Here is an 8,301-nt window from a genome sequence, read left to right as displayed (position 1 = left end):
ATGGCTCTGGTGCTTGTTAAAGGTCTGAGCTGGTCTTTCCTACGTAAGTATATGGACATTTTGAAATGTAGACTATCTGTCTATGGCTCTGGTGCTTGTTAAAGCTCCGAGCTGGTCTTTCCTGCGTAAGTATCGGGGACGGTTCACGTACGGGTCTCCGAGCGCCTGTTCGGTTCCGTCGCGGCCGTATTGCGTAAAATTTTAGATAAGGACAGTGGGAATCTCGTTAATCCATGCACGCGCCTTCCTGATATGTTCGGGCATAGGCTGCGGTTGTCAAGGTGGTGGTAGTTAGTCCCGCCGTTTACCCGCGCTCGGCATCTCGATCCTTCTCTGAACGGATCCGAACGCGATCTTAGTTAGGGACATTTTGAAATGTAGACCATGAGTCTATGGCTCTGGTGCTTGTTAAAGGTCTGAGCTGGTCTTTCCTGCGTAAGTATATGGACATTTTGAAATGTAGACTATCTGTCTATGGCTCTGGTGCTTGTTAAAGCTCCGAGCTGGTCTTTCCTGCGTAAGTATCGGGGACGGTTCACGTACGGGTCTCCGAGCGCCTGTTCGGTTCCGTCGCGGCCGTATTACGTAAAATTTTAGATAAGGACAGTGGGAATCTCGTTAATCCATGCACGCGCCTTCCTGATATGTTCGGGCATAGGCTGCGGTTGTCAAGGTGGTGGTAGTTAGTCCCGCCGTTTACCCGCGCTCGGCATCTCGATCCTTCTCTGAACGGATCCGAACGCGATCTTAGTTAGGGACATTTTGAAATGTAGACCATGAGTCTATGGCTCTGGTGCTTGTTAAAGGTCTGAGCTGGTCTTTCCTGCGTAAGTATATGGACATTTTGAAATGTAGACTATCTGTCTATGGCTCTGGTGCTTGTTAAAGCTCCGAGCTGGTCTTTCCTGCGTAAGTATCGGGGACGGTTCACGTACGGGTCTCCGAGCGCCTGTTCGGTTCCGTCGCGGCCGTATTGCGTAAAATTTTAGATAAGGACAGTGGGAATCTCGTTAATCCATGCACGCGCCTTCCTGATATGTTCGGGCATAGGCTGCGGTTGTCAAGGTGGTGGTAGTTAGTCCCGCCGTTTACCCGCGCTCGGCATCTCGATCCTTCTCTGAACGGATCCGAACGCGATCTGCTGAGCTGGTCTTTCCTGCGTAAGTATATGGACATTTTGAAATGTAGACTATCTGTCTATGGCTCTGGTGCTTGTTAAAGCTCCGAGCTGGTCTTTCCTGCGTAAGTATCGGGGACGGTTCACGTACGGGTCTCCGAGCGCCTGTTCGGTTCCGTCGCGGCCGTATTGCGTAAAATTTTAGATAAGGACAGTGGGAATCTCGTTAATCCATGCACGCGCCTTCCTGATATGTTCGGGCATAGGCTGCGGTTGTCAAGGTGGTGGTAGTTAGTCCCGCCGTTTACCCGCGCTCGGCATCTCGATCCTTCTCTGAACGGATCCGAACGCGATCTTAGTTAGGGACATTTTGAATTGTAGACCATGAGTCTATGGCTCTGGTGCTTGTTAAAGGTCTGAGCTGGTCTTTCCTACGTAAGTATATGGACATTTTGAAATGTAGACTATCTGTCTATGGCTCTGGTGCTTGTTAAAGCTCCGAGCTGGTCTTTCCTGCGTAAGTATCGGGGACGGTTCACGTACGGGTCTCCGAGCGCCTGTTCGGTTCCGTCGCGGCCGTATTGCGTAAAATTTTAGATAAGGACAGTGGGAATCTCGTTAATCCATGCACGCGCCTTCCTGATATGTTCGGGCATAGGCTGCGGTTGTCAAGGTGGTGGTAGTTAGTCCCGCCGTTTACCCGCGCTCGGCATCTCGATCCTTCTCTGAACGGATCCGAACGCGATCTGCTGAGCTGGTCTTTCCTGCGTAAGTATATGGACATTTTGAAATGTAGACTATCTGTCTATGGCTCTGGTGCTTGTTAAAGCTCCGAGCTGGTCTTTCCTGCGTAAGTATCGGGGACGGTTCACGTACGGGTCTCCGAGCGCCTGTTCGGTTCCGTCGCGGCCGTATTGCGTAAAATTTTAGATAAGGACAGTGGGAATCTCGTTAATCCATGCACGCGCCTTCCTGATATGTTCGGGCATAGGCTGCGGTTGTCAAGGTGGTGGTAGTTAGTCCCGCCGTTTACCCGCGCTCGGCATCTCGATCCTTCTCTGAACGGATCCGAACGCGATCTTAGTTAGGGACATTTTGAAATGTAGACCATGAGTCTATGGCTCTGGTGCTTGTTAAAGGTCTGAGCTGGTCTTTCCTGCGTAAGTATATGGACATTTTGAAATGTAGACTATCTGTCTATGGCTCTGGTGCTTGTTAAAGCTCCGAGCTGGTCTTTCCTGCGTAAGTATCGGGGACGGTTCACGTACGGGTCTCCGAGCGCCTGTTCGGTTCCGTCGCGGCCGTATTGCGTAAAATTTTAGATAAGGACAGTGGGAATCTCGTTAATCCATGCACGCGCCTTCCTGATATGTTCGGGCATAGGCTGCGGTTGTCAAGTTGGTGGTAGTTAGTCCCGCCGTTTACCCGCGCTCGGCATCTCGATCCTTCTCTGAACGGATCCGAACGCGATCTGCTGAGCTGGTCTTTCCTGCGTAAGTATATGGACATTTTGAAATGTAGACTATCTGTCTATGGCTCTGGTGCTTGTTAAAGCTCCGAGCTGGTCTTTCCTGCGTAAGTATCGGGGACGGTTCACGTACGGGTCTCCGAGCGCCTGTTCGGTTCCGTCGCGGCCGTATTACGTAAAATTTTAGATAAGGACAGTGGGAATCTCGTTAATCCATGCACGCGCCTTCCTGATATGTTCGGGCATAGGCTGCGGTTGTCAAGGTGGTGGTAGTTAGTCCCGCCGTTTACCCGCGCTCGGCATCTCGATCCTTCTCTGAACGGATCCGAACGCGATCTTAGTTAGGGACATTTTGAATTGTAGACCATGAGTCTATGGCTCTGGTGCTTGTTAAAGGTCTGAGCTGGTCTTTCCTACGTAAGTATATGGACATTTTGAAATGTAGACTATCTGTCTATGGCTCTGGTGCTTGTTAAAGCTCCGAGCTGGTCTTTCCTGCGTAAGTATCGGGGACGGTTCACGTACGGGTCTCCGAGCGCCTGTTCGGTTCCGTCGCGGCCGTATTGCGTAAAATTTTAGATAAGGACAGTGGGAATCTCGTTAATCCATGCACGCGCCTTCCTGATATGTTCGGGCATAGGCTGCGGTTGTCAAGGTGGTGGTAGTTAGTCCCGCCGTTTACCCGCGCTCGGCATCTCGATCCTTCTCTGAACGGATCCGAACGCGATCTTAGTTAGGGACATTTTGAATTGTAGACCATGAGTCTATGGCTCTGGTGCTTGTTAAAGGTCTGAGCTGGTCTTTCCTACGTAAGTATATGGACATTTTGAAATGTAGACTATCTGTCTATGGCTCTGGTGCTTGTTAAAGCTCCGAGCTGGTCTTTCCTGCGTAAGTATCGGGGACGGTTCACGTACGGGTCTCCGAGCGCCTGTTCGGTTCCGTCGCGGCCGTATTGCGTAAAATTTTAGATAAGGACAGTGGGAATCTCGTTAATCCATGCACGCGCCTTCCTGATATGTTCGGGCATAGGCTGCGGTTGTCAAGGTGGTGGTAGTTAGTCCCGCCGTTTACCCGCGCTCGGCATCTCGATCCTTCTCTGAACGGATCCGAACGCGATCTTAGTTAGGGACATTTTGAAATGTAGACCATGAGTCTATGGCTCTGGTGCTTGTTAAAGGTCTGAGCTGGTCTTTCCTGCGTAAGTATATGGACATTTTGAAATGTAGACTATCTGTCTATGGCTCTGGTGCTTGTTAAAGCTCCGAGCTGGTCTTTCCTGCGTAAGTATCGGGAACGGTTCACGTACGGGTCTCCGAGCGCCTGTTCGGTTCCGTCGCGGCAGTATTGCGTAAAATTTTAGATAAGGACAGTGGGAATCTCGTTAATCCATGCACGCGCCTTCCTGATATGTTCGGGCATAGGCTGCGGTTGTCAAGGTGGTGGTAGTTAGTCCCGCCGTTTACCCGCGCTCGGCATCTCGATCCTTCTCTGAACGGATCCGAACGCGATCTTAGTTAGGGACATTTTGAATTGTAGACCATGAGTCTATGGCTCTGGTGCTTGTTAAAGGTCTGAGCTGGTCTTTCCTACGTAAGTATATGGACATTTTGAAATGTAGACTATCTGTCTATGGCTCTGGTGCTTGTTAAAGCTCCGAGCTGGTCTTTCCTGCGTAAGTATCGGGGACGGTTCACGTACGGGTCTCCGAGCGCCTGTTCGGTTCCGTCGCGGCCGTATTGCGTAAAATTTTAGATAAGGACAGTGGGAATCTCGTTAATCCATGCACGCGCCTTCCTGATATGTTCGGGCATAGGCTGCGGTTGTCAAGGTGGTGGTAGTTAGTCCCGCCGTTTACCCGCGCTCGGCATCTCGATCCTTCTCTGAACGGATCCGAACGCGATCTTAGTTAGGGACATTTTGAAATGTAGACCATGAGTCTATGGCTCAGGTGCTTGTTAAAGGTCTGAGCTGGTCTTTCCTGCGTAAGTATATGGACATTTTGAAATGTAGACTATCTGTCTATGGCTCTGGTGCTTGTTAAAGCTCCGAGCTGGTCTTTCCTGCGTAAGTATCGGGGACGGTTCACGTACGGGTCTCCGAGCGCCTGTTCGGTTCCGTCGCGGCCGTATTACGTAAAATTTTAGATAAGGACAGTGGGAATCTCGTTAATCCATGCACGCGCCTTCCTGATATGTTCGGGCATAGGCTGCGGTTGTCAAGGTGGTGGTAGTTAGTCCCGCCGTTTACCCGCGCTCGGCATCTCGATCCTTCTCTGAACGGATCCGAACGCGATCTTAGTTAGGGACATTTTGAAATGTAGACCATGAGTCTATGGCTCTGGTGCTTGTTAAAGGTCTGAGCTGGTCTTTCCTGCGTAAGTATATGGACATTTTGAAATGTAGACTATCTGTCTATGGCTCTGGTGCTTGTTAAAGCTCCGAGCTGGTCTTTCCTGCGTAAGTATCGGGGACGGTTCACGTACGGGTCTCCGAGCGCCTGTTCGGTTCCGTCGCGGCCGTATTGCGTAAAATTTTAGATAAGGACAGTGGGAATCTCGTTAATCCATGCACGCGCCTTCCTGATATGTTCGGGCATAGGCTGCGGTTGTCAAGGTGGTGGTAGTTAGTCCCGCCGTTTACCCGCGCTCGGCATCTCGATCCTTCTCTGAACGGATCCGAACGCGATCTGCTGAGCTGGTCTTTCCTGCGTAAGTATATGGACATTTTGAAATGTAGACTATCTGTCTATGGCTCTGGTGCTTGTTAAAGCTCCGAGCTGGTCTTTCCTGCGTAAGTATCGGGGACGGTTCACGTACGGGTCTCCGAGCGCCTGTTCGGTTCCGTCGCGGCCGTATTGCGTAAAATTTTAGATAAGGACAGTGGGAATCTCGTTAATCCATGCACGCGCCTTCCTGATATGTTCGGGCATAGGCTGCGGTTGTCAAGGTGGTGGTAGTTAGTCCCGCCGTTTACCCGCGCTCGGCATCTCGATCCTTCTCTGAACGGATCCGAACGCGATCTGCTGAGCTGGTCTTTCCTGCGTAAGTATATGGACATTTTGAAATGTAGACTATCTGTCTATGGCTCTGGTGCTTGTTAAAGCTCCGAGCTGGTCTTTCCTGCGTAAGTATCGGGGACGGTTCACGTACGGGTCTCCGAGCGCCTGTTCGGTTCCGTCGCGGCCGTATTGCGTAAAATTTTAGATAAGGACAGTGGGAATCTCGTTAATCCATGCACGCGCCTTCCTGATATGTTCGGGCATAGGCTGCGGTTGTCAAGGTGGTGGTAGTTAGTCCCGCCGTTTACCCGCGCTCGGCATCTCGATCCTTCTCTGAACGGATCCGAACGCGATCTTAGTTAGGGACATTTTGAAATGTAGACCATGAGTCTATGGCTCTGGTGCTTGTTAAAGGTCTGAGCTGGTCTTTCCTGCGTAAGTATATGGACATTTTGAAATGTAGACTATCTGTCTATGGCTCTGGTGCTTGTTAAAGCTCCGAGCTGGTCTTTCCTGCGTAAGTATCGGGGACGGTTCACGTACGGGTCTCCGAGCGCCTGTTCGGTTCCGTCGCGGCCGTATTGCGTAAAATTTTAGATAAGGACAGTGGGAATCTCGTTAATCCATGCACGCGCCTTCCTGATATGTTCGGGCATAGGCTGCGGTTGTCAAGTTGGTGGTAGTTAGTCCCGCCGTTTACCCGCGCTCGGCATCTCGATCCTTCTCTGAACGGATCCGAACGCGATCTGCTGAGCTGGTCTTTCCTGCGTAAGTATATGGACATTTTGAAATGTAGACTATCTGTCTATGGCTCTGGTGCTTGTTAAAGCTCCGAGCTGGTCTTTCCTGCGTAAGTATCGGGAACGGTTCACGTACGGGTCTCCGAGCGCCTGTTCGGTTCCGTCGCGGCAGTATTGCGTAAAATTTTAGATAAGGACAGTGGGAATCTCGTTAATCCATGCACGCGCCTTCCTGATATGTTCGGGCATAGGCTGCGGTTGTCAAGGCGGTGGTAGTTAGTCCCGCCGTTTACCCGCGCTCGGCATCTCGATCCTTCTCTGAACGGATCCGAACGCGATCTGCTGAGCTGGTCTTTCCTGCGTAAGTATATGGACATTTTGAAATGTAGACTATCTGTCTATGGCTCTGGTGCTTGTTAAAGCTCCGAGCTGGTCTTTCCTGCGTAAGTATCGGGGACGGTTCACGTACGGGTCTCCGAGCGCCTGTTCGGTTCCGTCGCGGCAGTATTGCGTAAAATTTTAGATAAGGACAGTGGGAATCTCGTTAATCCATGCACGCGCCTTCCTGATTTGTTCGGGCATAGGCTGCGGTTGTCAAGGCGGTGGTAGTTAGTCCCGCCGTTTACCCGCGAACGATATCTCGATAAGTTAAAATTCAAAATGGTCCAAAGGTTAGGCTACTTTCGTAACTAATCGTATTACAATGCATGACCTTTTTTGATTAATGTGGTTTCTATTTAAAGCAGGTTTTACAGTTTTACCTAATTGTCAGTTTTCTGAATGTCTAAACTATTTTCGTCCAATTTTTTTGATTAATTCATTCCAATCGAAGGTTGTACGTATTATCGGTTGCGACGATACAGAATTCCATGTATCTGTGATTGATGAGCATGTCTTCATGTTCGTTGATCCTTCATTTCATTAGAACCAAATATAGTTGCCATGTGATATCGATTTGGCTCTGAATTCTCGTCATGTCGAATTGGTATTATATGGTCCCTCATAAGTAGGTGCACTTGAAGGTTCGTCAAATTATGCGGGCGTCCTCCCGCTATATTCAGGTATACATCGGAGGTTTTAATGCAGTTGTAACTGGCCTCACCGTTTAACCGCATATGATATACTGAAACGCGGATTTTATTCGCCATCGGACCGAACGGGCTCTAGAAGTACAATGCGGGTAATGATCGAATTCAGATGAATGGAATTAGTCTCCAATTCAATTTCCGCACGGGGCGATGTTTTTTAATTGTTTTTTGATAGTTCATCGCATTAGGTCTGAAAACTGTATATTTAATAGTCTCATAAGGTATAACTTATAAACGTATCTTGTGGTTCGTCTTCGAACTGAACGTACATTTAAGACAATGTTCCGAATTAAAATAGTGAATTTAATTCTGGAAATCGTAAGAAAATGTTTCCAAACATGATAATAGAATACAAAAAGAGTATAGGCTAGGTGCTTATCGGTTAAGATGAATGATATCCTTAAGTTTACACAACGTTCTGTAAAACGAATTTAGCAAAATAAAAGAGATTTACATCCCTTGTATTTGTCTTTATATACATACGCATATTATATGCAATATACTTATGTACGGAAAATGTTCCCAAGAACGAATTTAGACAAATAAAAAGGCGAATAGAAAAGATTGACATCCTCTCTATTCGCCTTTGTTATTTATACAGGCATACATAAATGCATCGTCGATGTATATCAATGCGATATATTTATGTACGGAAAATGTTCCCAAGAACGAATTTAGACAAATAAAAAGGCGAATAGAAAATATTGACATCCTCTCTATTCGCCTTTGTTATTTATACAGGCATACATAAATGCATCGTCGATGTATATCAATGCGATATATTTTTGTACGGAAAATGTTCCCAAGAACGAATTTAGACAAATAAAAAGGCGAATAGAAAAGATTGACATCCTCTCTATTCGCCTTTGTTATTTATACAAGCATACA

This window comes from Rhynchophorus ferrugineus, unplaced genomic scaffold, assembly GCF_030347505.1.
Source record: "Rhynchophorus ferrugineus isolate W39M unplaced genomic scaffold, kcgeb_rfMv2 rfM657, whole genome shotgun sequence".
Classification (NCBI taxonomy): domain Eukaryota; kingdom Metazoa; phylum Arthropoda; class Insecta; order Coleoptera; family Curculionidae; genus Rhynchophorus; species Rhynchophorus ferrugineus.
Note: the sequence above shows the minus strand (reverse complement) of the source record.